We start from the raw sequence: 22,357 nt of genomic DNA on the forward strand, positions 1-22,357 counted from the left end.
ACCTAATGATTTGAGAACATATTTTACATGTCAAATACACGAGCTGTCCCATCCTCGCATCCAACCACAGCCTCAGGATCGCAGTAAACAGAATGTGAAAAACAAACACCAAAAGTAAACCTCCAAAGGCAATAACCCGTTCCAAATTATGAGTTAAATTACGTTTTTAACCTTGGGTTTATCCATTCGGCCCAAATCATTGGGCTATTCTAGCACCAGCCCAACGACTCGGCCCAGTCTTTTCTTTCCCCTTTTTCCTTCACCTGTGAGATCTGTCCCTTTCTCTTATCATTTTCCTTCTCAGCAAACTCTCTAAACCACCGAGCACCATCTTTCACAATCATCACCTTCCTCAGTCAAATCCAACTCGAAACCACCAGATTAGTCATTTGGGTGACCTGGGAATCACAGAGATGGCTCTGCATGTTCCGTCTGATAACTCGATGTGGGGGCTGATCGGGGCAGCTCTATGTTTTTCCGGCGAAGTTCGACTAAAGAACGACGTTTCAGTCGTTGATTTGACCTGAGAATCATTCCTATTCGACCCCAGGTTTTGGACTCGAATCCGAGATTCTAACTCGTGTAGTCTTTCTGTTCTTCACCCCAGGTTCAGGTGTGGAGCTCCGGCGAGAAATCCATCGAGCTTGGGGATCCATCGAGCTAAACATAATTTGACCCAAAAAAATGTAAAACATAATACTAAATTAGTATATACATACTAAATTTCGGAGTTGGCCCCTTAATGAAATTTATAAAGTTTTTACGAGTATTATATTTTTCACACTTCTACAATAATTATTATTAATTTTATTAATTTTTCACTCAAATAAATAACATTGTTCATGAGATTTGGAGGGTTTTAAAAATCTAAACGACCATGTAACCTTACCAATGGAACTCAAAACTTACATGTTATTCCTTTTACAAAATCCTCAATTTTCATAGATCATCATGATATAAGATTTTGTGGTATTCACTTCTGTAAATATTTTAAATTGACGATTAAATTAGTTCATTGTATTCATATAGGATCAAGGAGCGTAGATGTAAAAAATCATCAAAATTAGAGTTAAAATAATCATTAAATCGTGATTTTTCGTTTATAACCGTCGAAAAGTTTTGTCTCGTGATAGGAGCATATTCATGCGACTTAATTAGCTTGTTCTCGTGCATTTATGTTGTGTTTACTTAGTTGTTTTAGTGTTTAAGGCCACTTTTGTGTATTTTCAGATTATAAGGCCAAAGTGTGCAAGAAGATGTAAATTGGAGTCTTTTGGAGCGAAAGAGGAACGAATGAGTTGAAGACTTGAAGAAACGACGAAATCCTACTCCAACGATGAATTCTTACCAAAACGAGGAATCCTACTCAAACAAGGCTTCCTATTTTAGGAAAGTTGACCCTAAGTTTCCCGTTTTGGTAACCTTTCCTAATTCTAAACGTCCATATTTTCTAGCCACTTTACAGGCCTCGTATGCACTTTAGGACACAAAACCAAGGCCCTAGTCCTATTTCCCTTCCTAGCCGCACCTTTATATTTATGCTTTAATTTCCTATTTTCGTAAGCCTTTGATTTAATTTTAAATAAGCTAGGGTTAGTTTTCTAAAACCCTACACATTTTTACTCCCCTAGCCGCACATTATTCTTCATATATTCCATAATTCTTAAAAACCTAGCAACCATCCAAATCCATCCACTTTACCCGTGCATTCCATAACCATTATCCCATAATTCTATGCCGTGGGATTCCATATTCAATCCAGCCGCATATCCCATTGATGCCATTTTAATATTCAGCCATTCTTCCATAATTCCACCCAAAACCCGTGCATAACATCACAAAACAAGCCGCAAATCTACACTTTCACCCTAAGCCGCATGCAGCCATTCTTTTCCCATTAATTTGGGCCATTCACGCAGCCACCAATTATTAAAAAGCCAAAATAATCCGTGCATTTTCCATTCATCATTGACCCTAAATTACAACCAAGCCATTAACCCTAATACATATATTCAGCCATTCTTTTATCATTCATTCTCTCCATTTTTGCCGAGCCATCTTCCACATTTTTTTTACAATCAGCCGCAATTCCATCACCCAAAAAACCTACAGCCGCAGCTTTCCCCACCAATCCCAGCCACCTTCCACACCATTCCACACTATCCTCCATCATTCTACCACCATTGCCGCACCCCTAAACCATCCTAAACCCATCTATAACCCAGAAATTCACCCAAAAACCACCCATAACCAATCTGCCGCAGTAAGGAGAAGAGGAAAGAGGAGCTTAGACGCGCAGAAATTCAAGTGGATTCGTTGGGCGTTCTAGGTGTAATCAATCCTTTGTGCTTTATGTTTAAACTCATTTGTAATTCTCTTTTTGTGACCATGAGAGGCTAAATCCCCCTAGTTAGCTAGGGGGTGATTCGAAACCATGTTTATGCTTGCAATATGAATTGATTATTTTTTATTGGAATTTAATGAATGTTGGATTCAATTCATTTAACTGTTTGATTGATAACTTGTTTGTGTATGTTTATTGAGAGTGCACGCTTAATGTTCATGCATGAATTTGACGCTAGAATATAAGCGAATTTCACCTAATAGTTATGAACTTATATTCACAAGTAGTGGAGGTTGCTTATAAACAATCGCGTTAAATGAATTCCTGGCAAGAGTATCATGCTTTTCATAGTTACAAATGCCTTGTCGATGCTTATAATTTCCAAAGAACGTAATGATTCTAACTTGTATCTTTATCATGCTGTTCATATAGAGAACTTGTTAGGAATAATTTGTTTGCGATGCATATTCATCCAATTCAATGATTCTAGGGAAATTTGAAGGTTAATTTAAGCGGACCTAATTAACTTGGAGTGTCGAGTTCCATAATTCATTGAAAGACCAACTGAAAATCAAATTGTATGCAAGTGTGACATGTGTGGAGAAGAACCTTCTAGCTAGCATTCATCCATATTTTCATCACATTCATATTTACATTCTGCCTTTAAATTACAATCGTTGCATTTAGTTTAATTTCGTCAAAACCTCAATCCCCCTTTACTTTAGTGTCCAATTTAGTTAAAAAGTGTCTTAATTTGTGTTTATAAGTGTTTTGTATTCTTTGAGTCTTTTGATTTGTTTGAGTGTTTTATTGTTAGTTTTGCATTCTTTGAGTCTAGTTTAGTGTTTTTAACGTTTGTTTTACGTTTTTGAGTCAGTTTCCAAGTGATTTAGTAATCCCTCCTAATCCCCGGTCTAGAACAATCCCTACTTGCATCTTTACTACAATTGTCACAAGAGGGTTTTAATTTGTGTGCTTACTTAGTTAGCATCAAATTTTTGGCGCCGTTGCCGGGGATTAGCAACTTTGCTAATCCCTTGGATTGTTTAATTTCTGTTTATTTATTTATTTTGTTGAAGTTTCTGATTTTGTTTTGTTTTCCTTGTTTTAGGTACTAGTGCATGACTCGGAGTTCTCAACCGATTCGTGAGCGTATCTCGGACTTTGACAGTGACTTTGAGAGGACTTTGAGACGAAGGAAGAAGCATCACGAATCAAATCCGCCAAGCCCGGAACCTGAGCTTGAAGAACAAGTTCTAGAAGAGGAAGAAGAGGCCACGGCAAGGATCTTTGAGGAACCCACAGCAAGGGTATTTGAAGAGCCACAAGAAATGGCCGTAGACAACCGGACACTTAAGGAGCTTTCCGCTTCGGGATTGGCTAATGCAGCACCCTTGTGCATCCAATATCCCCCACCGGCCGAAGGGAAGACCGAGGAGTTTGAGTTGAAGTCAAGCTTGCTCCATCATATTCCGAAGTACCATGGGTTGTCCATGGAGGATCCGAACAAGCACCTAAAGGAATTTGAGGTGGTGTGCTCAAGTATGACTCCCGTCAACGTTGACGGAAGTATATTGAAGATGAAGGCTTTTCCATTTTCTTTGATGGACAAAGCCAAGGATTGGTTGTACGATTTAGCTCCCGGAACCGTCACTTCGTGGGAGAGCATGAAGAGGGCCTTTCTGGAGAAGTTTTTCCCAACTTCTCGAATCATCCTTTTACGAAAAAGGATAAGTGGTATACAGCAAGAAGATGGTGAGTCTTTTCCTACGTATTACGAACGTTTTAAATCTCTTGTTGCTTCTTGTCCACAGCACCAGATGAAGGAGGAGTTGCTTCTGCAATACTTCTACGAGGGGCTCTTGCCAATTGAACGACAAATGCTTGACGCATCGGCGGGTGGAGCATTGGTGGACAAGACACCCATGGCGGCCAAGGTCTTGATCGCGAACCGAGCGTTGAACGCTCAACAATATGAGGGAGTAGGCCAAAGAGGACCCCCACGGCAGCAAGTGCATGAGGTAAGTTCCACCCCCGATATTCATTCCCAGTTAGCTAATCTTACGTCCATTGTGTCTCAGATGGCTGAAGGCATGAGGATGCAAGGACCGGTTGTATGCGGGGTGTGTTCGATCCAAGGACATGCTTCTGATAAGTGCCCGCAACTCATAGAAAATGGTGGATGGGAAAGCGCCAACGCGATTGGATTTCAGGGTCAAAACCAACCAAGGAACGACCCGTACTCGAACACTTACAATCCGGGTTGGAGAGACCACCCAAACTTCAAATGGAGAGAGCCCCAACAACCACCACAACAAGGGGGCTTTAGGAAACAACCTCTGGGCTTCTTCACCAAGCCATTCGCACCCACACAAGCACCTCCACAATCTGACCAAACAAGTTCAGGTAACTCTTTAGACAATGATACACTTATTAAGATACTAACTAAGTTGTCTAATGGGCAGGAAGATCAAGCGAAGGCTATGCAAAACCAAGATAAGAGGGTGGATCAACTTGAGAAACAAATTGGGCAGATTGCCGAGTTTGTAGGTAAGTTTCGAGATCCCGGACAACTCCCTAGTTCCACCATTCCAAATCCGAAGGGAGGTTTCGAATCAGCTAAAGCAATCACCCTAAGAAGTGGTAAGGAAGTTGGGGCAGGTCCTACATCAAAAACAGGTCATAACGAGGATGAAAAGCTGCAACATGAAGAGGAGGAAGCAAGCAAGCCCACGGCAAGGGTACAAACACCCTTGCCGCAACTACCAAGGGACATTAATGCACCCAACTCATCTCATTCGGCCACCAAAGGTAAGTTGGGGTCAAAATTGATTAATTCTAACTTTGTTCCACCCAATGTTCCTTTTCCTAGCAGATTTTTGCAATCCACGAAAGAAGAGGAGGAAAAAGATGTTCTAGAGACATTTAGAAAAGTTCAAGTCAACATACCCCTTTTGGATGCAATCAAGCAAATCCCGAAGTATGCGAAGTTCTTGAAAAAGCTTTGCACAACAAGGAAACGGATTCAAGAAAAAGAGGTAGTTCATGTAAGTGAGAATGTCTCTGCCATCTTGCAACGCAAACTACCTCCCAAATGCAAAGATCCAGGTAGTTTCACGATCCCGTGTGTAATTGGAAATACAAAGTTCGAACATGCTATGCTAGATTTAGGTGCATCAATTAATGTCATGCCATACTCTGTTTATGCATCTATGAATCTAGGAGAGCTTAAAAATGATGGTGTTGTTATACAATTAGCTGATCGATCTAATGCATACCCGAGAGGAGTCTTGGAAGATGTTTTGGTGCAGGTAGAACATTTGATTTTTCCTGCAGATTTCTATGTGCTTGACATGGATGATTCAACCTACTCTCCACCATCACCGCTCTTACTTGGACGACCTTTCATGAAAACAGCTCACACCAAGATTGATGTGGCCAAAGGAGCTTTAACTATGGAGTTTGGTGGCGATACAATTAACTTTAAAGTTTCTGAATCCATTAAGAGTACTAATGATGTTCATTCTTGTTGTGTTATAGATGTGCATAAGGACTTAGGGCCGAAAGGATCCGCACCAATCAAGAAGGATGCATCTAGAATCACCATCAAGGAAGGAATTGGATTGGAGCACAACGAGCACGCCATTACCATAAAAACATCCAATATGGCCGTGCCTTGTGCTAAAATTAGCGAGATGGTGGCTGCTTTAGGGACATTGCCACAACATCCTAGCAAGTCTCCAATCCCAATTCCGATTCCCATTTCAAGTAATAGGTTGTTACCTTCTGTGGTGCAGGTGAACAACCAATTTAAAGGTGGTGGGAGCATGTACATGGAGTGTCGGAACCCAAGCACCAAAATCAGGGAGGATCACTATCCTCTCCCCTTCATTGAGCCGTACTACGAGAAATTGCAAGGAGTATACCGTGGAGGACATAACCCTCCATTCCGTGAGCCAGAGTGACGAGTAAAAGAAGGTTTCGTCTGGCTGGAAGACGTTAAAGCAAGCGCTTCGTGGGAGGCAACCCATGCAATCAACAAAGGAAGAACTGGGGAATCACTCCACACTCAGATTTGCGTCCCTAAACCCTTCCCTTTGTTGCTTACTTTATGTTTTGTGTAATGTTTTTAATTGTGTTTAAAACATTGAGGACAATGTTTAGTTTAAGTGTGGGGGGGGGGGGGGGGTAACATTCTGTTTTGAGATATTTGTGCATGAAATTCGTAGGGTTTTACCACCTAACATGTCTAAACTTGTTCTTTGCTGTTTTTAAGTGTTTTTAAGCCATTTTAGAGTGTTTTAGTGTGTGTTGACTTAAAAATCCGAAAATACCATAAAAATTTGAAAAATTGTTTTGAAAAACCCAAAAAGAGTTGTTTTTGTGTGTTTGTTTGTGTTGTAGGTCACCTTCCAACGCAATGATGAGGATTTGGTTTTTAATTGCATGATGGTTAAAGAAAGTTACCAACATGGTTGGACGTTTGATATACTCTTTGGTTTATGCTTGGTTGTAGTTATAGTTTACGAATTCACATGTAATCACAAATGATAAAAATCAGTTTTTGTAACATGCTTGAAGGAAGGAACTTAAACAAACGCTACATCCCTGTGAGACTTGAGCCTAAACGTTATTTGGAGAGTTAAAATCTGTGCATTATTGTTTTCTAAAGTCGTTGCATGATCTCATTATTCATTGCTTGGTTACTACTTAGAAGGCGTTTTATCATTTAATTCCAAATGCTAGAACTCATGCCCATTTCATTCAAAGCATGTCCTTGATTTGCATACCACATATTCAAGATGAAGTTGTGTAGTGACCACCACAAAAGCCAAACAGCCATGTGCCCTTCACTCATTTTGTGTTTAAGTTTAACCCCATTGAGCCGTGTTAGCCCATATTCTTTGTTAACCCGCACTATCTTCACCTAGCCTAGATTAGGACCATCCTTACCCTTGTTCTTGAAGCATAGTAAGCAATGAATTCCTTTTTGATTAATGTGTTGCAGGAAATAAGTGTGGGGGAAAGATTATTGATGTGAGTTTATGTGCCATAGGCACGGCTAGAAAAGAAAAAAAGAAAGGAAGAAAAGAAAAGAAAAAAATGAAAAAAAAAAAAAAAAAAAAGAGTTGAAAAGTATTGGTTGTTGAAGTAAGGGCCCAAAACAATGAATTAGGCCCTAAGAGTTGTTTGAATCTCCCCTATTTGTTTAAAAGTTGATTTCTGCATTCTAAGGGAATTCTAGGTCTTAATTTCATTACTTTACTTACTATTGCTTAAAGAACTTTTGTTTATCCCTACCTTTCCTTGTGAGCCAATACCCCAAGCCCCGTTACAACCCTTGACTTCTATCTTGAGTGTTGTGCATTTCAATTGTGGAGTTTGAATTTGGTATGAGCATATGGTGTCACTGGTTCTCGCATCTAAGTAGTAGCATTCCATTCATGAGATCATATCCAAACACGTTTAATTATTCTAGAAATTGCTTTCTTGGTTATAACGTATGTGAGTACTAGTCTTTCATGTTTATATCAATCTTCTCACATATAACTAGTGTAGGGTGTGTAGTCAGAAAATCTGAGTGAAAATTGAGTGCATAACTAGTGAGGAATTGAGGGAATTCTCTAAGGCATGTTACTACATTCAAAATGTGTTTTATTTGATTAAATGCGAACTAGTGAATGGTGACTATGATTAAGGATGTGCTTAAGGGGAAGTAAGACTAAAAGCTATGTGAGTAATGATTTTTGACATGTCATGTTTCATTGGAAATCCCTGAGGCAAACGTTCGAAGGTTTAGGTTATGTTTTGTTTTGTTGCGTTTTGTTTACTTTAGTTGTTTTGTTTTGCTCGAGGACTAGCAAAAGTTAAGTGTGGGGGAATTTGATAGGAGCATATTCATGCGACTTAATTAGCTTGTTCTCGTGCATTTATGTTGTGTTTACTTAGTTGTTTTAGTGTTTAAGGCCACTTTTGTGTATTTTCAGATTATAAGGCCAAAGTGTGCAAGAAGATGTAAATTGGAGTCTTTTGGAGCGAAAGAGGAACGAATGAGTTGAAGACTTGAAGAAACGACGAAATCCTACTCCAACGATGAATTCTTACCAAAACGAGGAATCCTACTCAAACAAGGCTTCCTATTTTAGGAAAGTTGACCCTAAGTTTCCCGTTTTGGTAACCTTTCCTAATTCTAAACGTCCATATTTTCTAGCCACTTTACAGGCCTCGTATGCACTTTAGGACACAAAACCAAGGCCCTAGTCCTATTTCCCTTCCTAGCCGCACCTTTATATTTATGCTTTAATTTCCTATTTTCGTAAGCCTTTGATTTAATTTTAAATAAGCTAGGGTTAGTTTTCTAAAACCCTACACATTTTTACTCCCCTAGCCGCACATTATTCTTCATATATTCCATAATTCTTAAAACCTAGCAACCATCCAAATCCATCCACTTTACCCGTGCATTCCATAACCATTATCCCATAATTCTATGCCGTGGGATTCCATATTCAATCCAGCCGCATATCCCATTGATGCCATTTTAATATTCAGCCATTCTTCCATAATTCCACCCAAAACCCGTGCATAACATCACAAAACAAGCCGCAAATCTACACTTTCACCCTAAGCCGCATGCAGCCATTCTTTTCCCATTAATTTGGGCCATTCACGCAGCCACCAATTATTAAAAAGCCAAAATAATCCGTGCATTTTCCATTCATCATTGACCCTAAATTACAACCAAGCCATTAACCCTAATACATATATTCAGCCATTCTTTTATCATTCATTCTCTCCATTTTTGCCGAGCCATCTTCCACATTTTTTTTACAATCAGCCGCAATTCCATCACCCAAAAAACCTACAGCCGCAGCTTTCCCCACCAATCCCAGCCACCTTCCACACCATTCCACACTATCCTCCATCATTCTACCACCATTGCCGCACCCCTAAACCATCCTAAACCCATCTATAACCCAGAAATTCACCCAAAAACCACCCATAACCAATCTGCCGCAGTAAGGAGAAGAGGAAAGAGGAGCTTAGACGCGCAGAAATTCAAGTGGATTCGTTGGGCGTTCTAGGTGTAATCAATCCTTTGTGCTTTATGTTTAAACTCATTTGTAATTCTCTTTTTGTGACCATGAGAGGCTAAATCCCCCTAGTTAGCTAGGGGGTGATTCGAAACCATGTTTATGCTTGCAATATGAATTGATTATTTTTTATTGGAATTTAATGAATGTTGGATTCAATTCATTTAACTGTTTGATTGATAACTTGTTTGTGTATGTTTATTGAGAGTGCACGCTTAATGTTCATGCATGAATTTGACGCTAGAATATAAGCGAATTTCACCTAATAGTTATGAACTTATATTCACAAGTAGTGGAGGTTGCTTATAAACAATCGCGTTAAATGAATTCCTGGCAAGAGTATCATGCTTTTCATAGTTACAAATGCCTTGTCGATGCTTATAATTTCCAAAGAACGTAATGATTCTAACTTGTATCTTTATCATGCTGTTCATATAGAGAACTTGTTAGGAATAATTTGTTTGCGATGCATATTCATCCAATTCAATGATTCTAGGGAAATTTGAAGGTTAATTTAAGCGGACCTAATTAACTTGGAGTGTCGAGTTCCATAATTCATTGAAAGACCAACTGAAAATCAAATTGTATGCAAGTGTGACATGTGTGGAGAAGAACCTTCTAGCTAGCATTCATCCATATTTTCATCACATTCATATTTACATTCTGCCTTTAAATTACAATCGTTGCATTTAGTTTAATTTCGTCAAAACCTCAATCCCCCTTTACTTTAGTGTCCAATTTAGTTAAAAAGTGTCTTAATTTGTGTTTATAAGTGTTTTGTATTCTTTGAGTCTTTTGATTTGTTTGAGTGTTTTATTGTTAGTTTTGCATTCTTTGAGTCTAGTTTAGTGTTTTTAACGTTTGTTTTACGTTTTTGAGTCAGTTTCCAAGTGATTTAGTAATCCCTCCTAATCCCCGGTCTAGAACAATCCCTACTTGCATCTTTACTACAATTGTCACAAGAGGGTTTTAATTTGTGTGCTTACTTAGTTAGCATCATCTCGTTACTTGATCTCTGAATGTTTGTTTTTTGCAATTTTTGGCGTATACGATCTCGAAGCATATATAAACAAGTTTGACGGTTGGTTCATTGAAATTAGTTTCATAGGATGCATATCCCATCAAAACGATGCATTAACTAACACTTAGAGTTTATTTATACTTTCATTAAGTATAACATAAGATTTTGTGGTATCCACTAGTGTAAATATTTTAAATTGAAGATCGAATTCATTCATTATATTCATATAAGGTCAAAGAGTGTAGCTGTAAAAAAATCATCAAAATCAGAGTTAAAATAACCATTAAATCGTGATTTTCGTTTATAACTGTCAAAAAGTTTTGTCTCATTACTTGATCTCTGAATGTTTGTTTTTTGCAATTTTTGGTGTATGTGATCTCGAAGCATATATAAACAAGTTTGATGGTTGGATCGTTGAAATTAGTTTCGTAGGATGTGTATCCCATCAAAACGATAGATTCACTAACACTTAAGAGTTTATTTATACTTTCATCAAGTATAACATAAGATTTTGTGGTATCCACTAGTGTAAATATTTTAAATTGAAGATCGAATTCGTTCATTGTATTCATATAGGGTCAAGGAGTGTAGATGTAAAAAATCATCAAAATTGGAGTTAAAACAACCGTTAAATCGTGATTTTTCGTTTATAACCGTCAAAAAGTTTTGTCTCGTTACTTGATCTTTGAATGTTTTTTTTTTTGCAATTTTTAACGTATGCGATCTCGAAGCATATATAAACAAGTTTGACGGTTGGATCGTTGAATTTAGTTTCGTAGGATGCGTATCCCATCAAAACGATAGATTCACTAACATTTAAGAGTTTATTTATACTTTCATCAAGTATAACATAAGATTTTGTGGTATCCACTAGTGTAAATATTTTAAATTAAAGATCGAATTCATTCATTATATTCATATAAGGTCAAGGAGTGTAGCTGTAAAAAATCATCAAAATCGGAGTTAAAATAACCGTTAAATCGTGATTTTTCGTTTATAACCGTCGAAAAGTTTTGTCTCATTACTTGATCTCTGAATGTTTGTTTTTTGCAATTTTTGGTGTATGTGATCTCGAAGCATATGTAAACAAGTTTGATGGTTGGATCGTTAAAATTAGTTTCGTTGGATGCGTATCCCATCAAAACGATAGATTTACTAACACTTCAGAGTTTATTTATACTTTCATCAAGTGTAACATAAGATTTTGTGGTATCCACTAGTGTAAATATTTTAAATTTGAGATCAAATTCATTCATTGTATTCATATAGGATCAAGGAGTGTAGCTGTAAAAAATCATCAAAATCGGAGTTAAAATAACTGTTAAATTGTGATTTTTCGTTTATAACCATCGAAAAGTTTTGTCTCGTTACTTGATCTTTGAATGCTTGTTTTTTGCAATTTTTAGCGTATGCGATCTCAAAGTATATATAAACAAGTTTGACGGTTGAATCGTTGAAATTAGTTTCATAGGATGCGTATCCCATCAAAACGATATATTCACTAACACTTAAGAGTTTATTTATACTTTCATCAAGTATAACATAAGATTTTGTGGTATCCACTAGTGTAAATATTTTAAATTAAAGATCGAATTCATTCATTGTATTCATATAGGGTCAAGGAGTGTAGCTGTAAAAAATCTTCAAAATCAGTGTTAAAATAACCGTTAAATCATGATTTTTCATTTATAACCGTCGAAAAATTTTGTCTCGTTACTTGATTTCTGAATGTTTGTTTTTTGCAAATTTTGATGTATGTGATCTTGAAGCATATATAAACAAGTTTGACGGTTGGATCATTGAAATTAGATTCATAGGATGCGTATCCCATCAAAACGATACATTAACTAACACTTAGAGTTTCTTTGGGTTAAATATTAGGCGGGAAATGGATGGATATAGGCTGCAAAATTTCCCAAACATTAGGCGGGAAATGGATGAAACTCTTGAAATATTAGGCGGGAAATTAATTATTATAATTTTTTTTATGTGTTTGGTATTTTTAAATTACTTGATATTTTTATTTTTAATGTGTTTTATGATTTTTAATCTCAATATTTGCCTATAATATACTATAAAAATACATAAATAAATGAAACTTAAATTTTAAAATTTATATAGGATAATAATAGAATAATAATTAATAAACAATATATACATATTCATTATATCTATTGCATTTTATAGTAGTTTTTAGTAGTTTAAAAAATGAAAATCATCAAAATAGCATTTTTCTTATCGTGTCGAAACAAGTTACTCGCGTGTCACTCTCGTGTAAACCTGTTAAGGACCCGTTATTAACGGGTTATTATCGTGTGACCCGATAATGACCCGATTAGTTATCGTGTTGATCCGAAACCCGTTATTTTCGTGTCGTTTACGTGTCGTGTTAACGGGTCATGTAAGAAATTGCCAGGTCTAATCTCAGCACACAATATCGTATTTAACCAATCTTCAAAAGTTGTAATCTCATTTTTATTCACTCCATAATTAAGTTGTCCCCTAAACCAGATGTGGTCCACCCAAGCATAAAGAAAGAGCATGTGTTCAACGGACTCCTCCTGCTCACTGCAAATAGGGCATATTGGAGTGTTTGATAAATGTTAATAAAAAAAAAAATTACTCTTGTAGCAATAGCCTCTCTCAGAACTCTCCAAAATGAAGTTTCTGATTTTGGGAGGGGCCTCTAACTTCCAAATTAATTTCCATACTTGATTGTTTATCAACAATGATGAAGAAGGACAACGGGGTTTGATTCTGACTTCTTTGTCATGTAGCCAATGATACCCCGATTTCACAATATAATTTTCTTTTTTAGCCTATCTTCACTTTGATTATCCCCCAATTTGCAGCTCCTTTATATTTACCTATTCATGATCTGGAATTTAAGAACTTATTGAATCCAATTACCACTCTCTCGTGTCTTGACATAATATAGTATTCACTCTTTGATTTATGTCAATTTCAGCACCTTCAATTAGAGTTGGATGTCTTATTGGTAGTGAGGGCAGCCACCGATCCACCCATAGTTTAATTGAATTACATTTCAGTACCTACCAGTGAGCACCTTTCAGTAATACCTCTCATCCTTCTAGGATGCTTGCCCGTGCTCAAGACGCTCTGCTTCCTTTTTTAGCTTCCAAGAATAAGGTATTAGGAAAGTACCTATCCTTCAGTACTATAACCCATAACAAATCAGGTTCATGAATTATACGCCAACATTGCTTAGCAGGCAAAGCTAAATTGAACTCATGAAGATTTCTGAAATCTATTCCACCTTGTTGCTTAGGTAAGCTAAGAGATTCCCAACTCACCCAATGAACTTTCCTTTCTTATTCTTTCCGATTCCACCAAAATTGAGCTAGCATTAAGTCAAAATCTCTACATAAAGACAAAGGGAACTTGAAGATATTCTTCAGATACACTAGTACTGCTTGTGCAACTACTTTTATGAGAGCCTATCTTCCTACTTGTGAGAGCAAGTTTTGCTTCCAACCCTGAATTTTCCTCAACATTTATTCTTTCACATAATTTAAAGCTTCTTTCTTTGACTTTCCCCAGATTATTGGCATACCAAGATATTTCCCAGGGTTTTCAACTCTTGTCATCCCAAGAATCTGACATAATTCTTCCTTTATTCCAGTAGGAATGTTTAGACTGAAATAAACACTTGAATTTTGTAAATTTACCTTCTGCCCCGATGCAACACAATATGCATGCAACAACTGAATGAAATTGCTGCAATTCTGTTGGTTTGCCTACAACAAAATTAAAGTGTCATCTACAAAGAGTAAATGGGAAGGACATGGCTCATTACTTATACGGATTCCATGAATGTAATCCATATCAACATTATTTTTAATTAACATTGATAAAACCTCGCTTACAAGCAGAAAAAGATAGGGCGATAGAAGATCTCTTTGTCTCAAGCCACAAGATCGTTCAAACTTTCGACCTGGTTGCCCATTTATTGTAACAGCAAAGTCCATTGATTTTACACATTTCATCACAATATTTATCCAGAGATTGTGGAAGCCCATTTTTACCATTACAGCCTCCAAAAAAATCTCATTCAATGCGGTCATCCGCCTTGCTCATATCTAACTTGATCCCCAACTCACATTTCTTTCTTGTTTTTCTAAGTTTTAAAAAATGGAAAACTTCATGGGCTATAAGGATATTGTCCTAAATTTGCTTTCCGAAAACAAAGGCGTTTTGCATCGGAGATATTAGTTTCGGCAACAAGGGTCTCAATCGGTTGGCAAACACTTTTGATAACACCTTACTAATTGGCCTATATTGATCCACAGTCCATGGATTTTGAATTTTCGGTATTAAGACTATGTTAGTCGAATTTACCTTTTTGGGATATGATGTTCCATTCATGAACTCCTTAGTCATTCCTCAAACTTCTTCGTTAATGATTCCCAATAGGATCGATAAAAAAAACTCCTTGAAATCCGTCTTGCCCTGGCGCTTTAAGACCTCCTATCTGGAATACAACCTCTATTGGAAGAATAAGCCGTCCTACCTTGTCCTACCTACACACTTGTATCATATATATAGATACTTGTAATCTTGTAGAGAAATAATGAGAAAAAGCATTCTCTTCCATATTTTCCACATGGTATCAGAGCCGGAACCTTAACCGGCCTGACTCCATTGTTGTCCCTTCTCTTCTTCTGCACATTCGTTTCGATAATGGCAAAAGATAATCTTTTTGGCTCAAAAGCTGAAAGCTTCACAGCTCCTCGCCCTAGTTTTCCAGAAGCTGAAGTCAACCCAAACCAACGTTTGTGTTCTGTGTTGTTAAATGAGTTTAACTATCTTCCATGGTCCAGATCAATATCTCTTGCCCTTGGAGGAAGGTCCAAACTTGGATTCGTCAATGGAAGTATTGAAGCACCTGACGTCGCATCGTCGGAGTATGAAGCATGGCTGTGCAAAGACCAGCTGGTCATGTCGTGGCTCCTCAACTCCATGGATCCTAAGCTGTCTGAAATTTTCAGTTTTTCAGAATCCTCTAGTGCTCTTTGGAAGGCAGTCAAGGACATGTATGGAAATCAAAACAATGTTGCTCGAGTGTTCCAGCTTAAGAGGAATCTCGCAAGTCTTCAACAAGGTGATAAATCCTTTGTTCATCATCTCGGTTGCATGAAAAACATGTGGAACGAACTAGATATGTATCGACCACACACTATCGATGCTGCCGTACTGTTAAAAAGGTCCGAGGAAGACAAAATCTTTCATTTGCTTGCAAGTTTGGGTTCTGAATATGAAGATCTTAGAAGCCATATTCTAATGAATCCCGAACTTCCATCATTTGCAAGTGTTTGCACTACTATCCAGCGAGAAGAAGTACGCAGAAAAGTCATGAATGTTGACGTAAAACCTAGTGTGTCTGAGGCTAGAGCTTTTGTGACAAATCACAAGTCATTTGGAGATAAAGTATACAAGGGAAAAAGGCCAGATCTGAAGTGTCTACATTGTAATAATGTTGGACATCTAATAAATCGATGCTGGATATTGCACCCTGAGTTGAAGCCAAGGTTTGAGAACAAGCCTTTAAGAGATCATAAGGGCTCACACGCTAGACCACATACAAACAAGTACCATGTTGCTGCTGCTACATCCATCGGTGGGTCGATGAACTTTACAGCCAATCCGGCTGACTTGTTGAATGAATTCTCAACCTACCTTCAAACTAGAAAAGGAAGCACAGGTGAAACGTCGACTGGGGAAAGTCAAACTGCTCTTCTTGGACAGTTTGCAGGGTTCTTAGCTGAATCTGGTCATGTACCTCAAGGAGACATTCCAAGTATCATGTGTGCTCTTTCAACTGCTCTAAATGTTAGTCACTCTCATGATTTTTGGATTATAGACTCAGGTGCCACAGATCACATGACAAATCAATATTCAAAGCAATACGATTTTGAAAGCTACACTAAACCATCACTAGTTTCTGTAGCAAATGGTAGAGGTGTGCCAGTTCTAGGTAGAGGGAAAGTTAAACTGATCTCAGAAATTGTTGAGTCCACAGCGTTATATGTTCCATCTTTTCCTTTTGAATTATTGTCCGTAGGAAGGATTACAAACTCTCTAAACTGTCGTGCAATTTTTTCCCCCCACAATGTTGTTTTTCAGGATCTAGCCACCAAGAAGCTGATTGGTGAAGGTCACTACCTAAATGGGCTGTACTATTTTTCAGAGGACCTCAATGTTCCAAAGGGGTTCCAAGTCAGCTCAAACCTAGAACATCGGTTGTGGCCTCAACGCCTAGCACATCCCTCAGAATCTGTGTTGTCTACGTTGTTCCCTAGTTTATGCAAATCCTCCCTTGTATGTGAAATTTGTCATTTGTCAAAATCTACTAGACTCCCATTCAATTCTTCCATGTCTAGGACTAGCAAGTTTTTTGAGATGGTGCACTCCGATGTTTGGGGACCTGCACCTCTAGAGTCTTTTGATGGTTATAGGTACTACGTTATCTTTGTTGATGATATCTCAAGAGCCACTTGGTTGTACCTCCTAAAATTCAAAAGTGAAGTTATGGATGCTTTCAAGGACTTTCATAATCTTGTCATGAACCATTTTTCGTCCCAAATCCACATACTAAGGTCTGATAATGGCACTGAATATACATCCAAAAATATGACTAACTATTTGAGCACCCATGGAATTATACATCAAACAAGTTGTGTAGGTACTCCTCAGCAAAATGGAATTGCCGAAAGGAAGAATAGGGATCTACTTGAAAAAACCAGGGCGCTAATGTTGCAAATGAATGTGCCTAAGAGGTTTTGGTCTCAAGGAGTTCTTGCAGCCACCTACCTTATCAACAGACTGCCTAGTCGTGTTTTGGATACAAAATCACCATCTGAGGTTATGCAAAACAAAAACATTAATCTTTCCCATCTGAGAATTTTTGGATGTACCTGTTATGTTCATATTCAATCCCATCACCGAGACAAGCTTGATCCCAAAGTTGTCAAGTGTGTTTTCATGGGATACTCCTCCACCCAAAAAGGGTACAAATGCTACAATCCGTGCTCCAGGAAGATGTTTGTCTCAGGAGATGTACGATTTGATGAAAACCAACCATATTTCAACAAATCATCAGATCAAAATCGTCAGGGGGAGCACTTCCTAGATCTCTTCCCATTGCCAAATCCAGTCGAACCAAGTGACTGTGTCTATTCACTACCTCACAACCGGGACTCTCATGCAACCCTTAATGACAACCTGCTTATTGGAGACGACACTGAAGCCTCAGAAGCACAAGTAGTTCCCCATGACCATAACACAACATCTATACAAGAGAGTGGAGCTGAACCTATTGTGATCCCAGCTCAACCCCGCAGGAATCCGACTCGAGATCGACATCCACCATCAAGGCTGCAAGACTATGAAACTTACCATGCAAGGTACCCTATTCACAAGTTTGTAAATTACTCCAAAGTCTCTCACTCTCATGCAGCCTTCCTCAGTAAACTGTCATATGAAAGTGAACCAAGGAACTTTCAAGAAGCCAATCGTCAAGTTGTGTGGAGGCTAGCCATGGAAGAAGAACTCAAAGCCTTGAATGAAAATAAAACCTGGAGTGTAGTTCAACTTCCCAAAGGCAAGAAGGTGGTAGGCAGTCGGTGGGTCTATAAAATCAAGTTTAATTCTGATGGCTCAATTGAACGACACAAGGCAAGATTGGTGGCTCGCGGTTTTACTCAAACTTTTGGAGTGGACTATAAGGAGACATTTGCTCCCGTGGCTAAGATGAGCACAATAAGGGTTTTGTTATCTGTTGCAGTGAACCATGAATGGCCATTGTACCAAATGGATGTAAAAAATGCTTTTTTACATGGAGACCTCGAAGAGGAAGTCTACATGCAACTACCCCCGGGTCATCCACAAGCACAGAATTCAGGTATGGCTTGCAAGCTTCATAAGTCAATCTATGGCTTGAAACAATCTCCTCGTGCTTGGTATGCCAAACTGAGCTCGGTACTTGAAAATTTTGGGTTCAAGAGAAGTCATGCTGATTCCTCCCTGTTTGTTCGAATAGGATCAGTTGGCAAATTAGTTGTACTAATCTATGTTGATGATATCATCATCACAGGTGATAACATTGATGAGATTCACACTCTTAAACATTCTCTTCATCAACAATTTGCCATTAAAGACTTAGGAGTTTTAAAATACTTCCTTGGGATTGAACTGGCCACTTCCCCCAAGGGACTTTTTTTGAGTCAAAGGAAATATGTGATTGACTTACTTCAAGACGTGAAGATGATGGATTGCAAACCAACTCATACTCCTCTTGATAGCAAATTGAAGTTGGACTTGACAGGATAACCTTTCAGTGATATCAGTTACTACCAACGATTGGTGAGTAAGCTTATATATCTCACCATCACCAGACCGGATATAACTTACGCCGTCAGTCTTGTAAGCCAATTCATGCATGCACCCACTGAAGCTCATTTAAATGTTGTTAAAAGAATTCTCAGATACCTCAAAGGCTCCATTGGTCGGGGAATCGTCATGAAAAACAATGGTCATACTCAAATCATTGCCTACACCGATGCTGACTGGGCAGGGAATGCTATTGATAGAAAATCCACTACTGGCTACTGCACGTTGGTTGGAGGAAACCTCGTGACATGGAAGAGCAAAAAACAAAATGTAATTGCTCGCTCAAGTGCCGAAGCTGAGTATAGAGCCATGGCTTCCACTGCATGTGAACTCATTTGGCTCAAGGGCCTTCTCTCGGACTTGGGGTTCTCAATCAACACACCTATGTCTCTTTTCTGTGACAATCAAGCAGCTATGCATATTGCCTCCAATCCGGTGTTCCATGAACGCACCAAACACATTGAAGTTGACTGTCACTACGTTCGGGAACAAGTCCAGTCCAAGGTAATTCAAACCACATTCACTCGAAGCCAAGATCAACTTGCTGATATTTTCACGAAGTCTCTTGCTTCTCCTCAGTTTCAAAGTCTACTCTCCAAGCTTGGATCAATTAACCTCCTTGATCCAGCTTGAGGGGGAGTATTGGAAGAATAAGCCGTCCTACAGCCGTCCTACCTTGTCCTACCTACACACTTGTATCATATATATAGATACTTGTAATCTTGTAGAGAAATAATGAGAAAAAGCATTCTCTTCCATATTTTCCACAACCTCCTTGATTTCTTGATTTGTAATTAGACAAATAAGGCTTGAGTTCATTTCATTTGTAACAGATGGTTCAACACATTCTAGAATTGTCTCCCACTCCCGCAGCCCATGAGTACTAAACAAGCTTTTGAAGTAGTCCTCCACAGTTCCCCTGATTTGGTTAGGTTTTCCATCCATTCTCCGCGGCCATTCTTTATCTTAAAGATTTTGTTTTGCCATATTTTCTACAAGTTGATTGATGGAAGAATGCCGAATTAGCATCTTCTACGTGCATCCACTTGTTTCTTGATATTTGTTGCCAAAAATTTTTCTTATGTTCCCTTAATCTGTCAATTTGAACCAATAAGGAATTAATTTGCGTAGTATTTTCATCCCAATTTTTCTAAAGCTCATCTAGCTTTTGAACCAGTTCATCAATTTCTTCTCTTCTTCCCCTGAATTCCTCTTGCTCCACTCCTTTAAGTTCTCATGACAAGCATTGAGCTTTTTATGCCATTTAATTAACCAATTGCCCTCATAATCAATCTTCTTTCTCTTTAGACCAGAAAGTTTCAAATTTGAAAATTCTTTTTCCTCTCCCAACCTGTGGTTCTTAGGTTACTAGAATTGGACAATGATTCAATCCCAAAACCGTGCAATGACTAACCACCGCATTCGGCCAGCACTCCTGCCATTTTGCATTTGCCAAGCCTCTATCAATTCTTTTCTCCACTAATTCACCATTTCTTGTTCCTCGCCAAGCAAATTGAGGGCCATTGAACCCCATATCAATTAAACTCATCTTTGACATGAAGTTGTGGAAAAACCTGGGCCTTCCATGTGATACTTCTCTACCTCCCAATTTCTCATACTCCCACAGAAATTCATTAAAATCTCCTCTGCAAAACCATGGCATATCACAGGGCTAGAAATTAGTTTCCATCCAATTCCAAAAATTTTCGTCGATTCTATATAGTGTGCCATAAACCCAAGTGGCCTTGACCCAAGTTTGTGTTCCTAAGTATCTAATACAAGAATCTATAACATGTTTTGAGAAGAAATTTACTTGAACCTGCAATTCTGTGATTCTTCATTTTGGTTTCAGATAGAAAAATCACAGAGGGTCTATATTTTCGAATAAGCCCATGTAGGGCATGAACTACCGTGTCTAACCCAAGACCATGGCAATTCCAAAGTAAATAACTCATGGCGACCTTGTGACTGTTAAAGACCAGCCTCCACTAGGGGTGGAATTTTTTGTCAAATTACCATACCAACCGAATTACCAACCGTACCATACCAAAGTTGTGCCAACAAATTTGTACATTGGTAATGATACGGTATTTGTACCGTATCATACATGTTCGGTACAGTAATGGTATTCAAAACCATTACTAGTGGTATATCGTACCATACCACTCTATTAGTATTATATCATTTATTTATTCATTTCTATATATTATTAGGTATTATCAGTATATATGCACTTTATATTTTTATCTAGTCATTTATCCAAAATCATCCTCTCACCGTTGCGACTTCATCTTTTCACTCATCTTGTGATAGGAGCATATTCATGCGACTTAATTAGCTTGTTCTCGTGCATTTATGTTGTGTTTACTTATCTATTTTAGTGTTTAAGGCCACTTTTGTGTATTTTCAGATTATAAGGCCAAAGTGTGCAAGAAGATGCAAATTGGAGTCTTTTGGAGCGAAAGAGGAATGAATGAGTTGAAGACTTGAAGAAACGACGAATTCCTACTCCAACGATGAATTCTTACCAAAACGAGGAATCCTACTCAAACAAGGTTTCCTATTTTAGGAAAGTCAACCCTAAGTTTCCCGTTTTGGTAACCTTTCCTAATCTTAAACGTCCGTATTTTCTAGCCACTTTGAAGTCCTTGTAGGCGCTTTAGGACACAAAACGAAGGCCCTAGGGACCTTAATATCCTTTGTCGTGGGCTTTAGCCCTTCTTTCCTTCCCTTCCGTGCAAGGGGGGGTATTTCTGGCCCAATTCATGTTTTAAACCCTAACCCTAAACCCTAATCATCCTAATATCATGCAGCCGCACCCTATTCCCTGTCATTCTTTTAATTTTCAGCCATAATCCCTTTTTCCCACTCTAGCCGCACCCTCTCATACTCTTCCTTTAATTCATAGCCTTTGATTCATTCATACAAAAATCATCTCAGCCATTCACTCTTAAACCCTAACCTACAACCTTGTAGCCGTCACTTCCCACTCATTCTAATCAGCCACTTTCACACCCCATTCATCCTTAAGCCGTGACCCCCATTCATTCACCCAAAAATCTGCCATTAATCCCCTAAGCCGTGCATTCCATGAACCAAAAATTCCATATACAATCAGCCACCATCATTCCCTCCATTCTCTCCTTGAATCCGTGCATCCATAACCCTAAAATCCCCTCTAAGCCGTAGGATCCATCACACATTTTCAGCCAAAACAATCTCAGCCGCATCTTTTCCTTTAACCCTAGAGTATTATTCATTCACCTCTCATTCAATAATTCTAATCAGAAAAACACATATTCATTCATTCTAAGCCGTCACCCCCTCTCCTATTCTCCACATTCACCCTAACACAAACCGTAGCCACCATCAGAAATCCTCTCTAATCCGCAGCCACCTCTCCATTTTCCCCTTCCATTCCAGCCGCCATCTCTACCATTCCACCACCTTACAAACCACCCTACACCACCCCATAGCCATGCCGCATCC

Source organism: the organism of the source record quoted next, unplaced genomic scaffold (genome assembly GCF_019419815.1).
Source record: "Pyrus x bretschneideri cultivar Hongxiangsu unplaced genomic scaffold, Pyrus_bretschneideri_v1 Contig4, whole genome shotgun sequence".
Classification (NCBI taxonomy): Eukaryota; Viridiplantae; Streptophyta; class Magnoliopsida; order Rosales; family Rosaceae; genus Pyrus; species Pyrus x bretschneideri.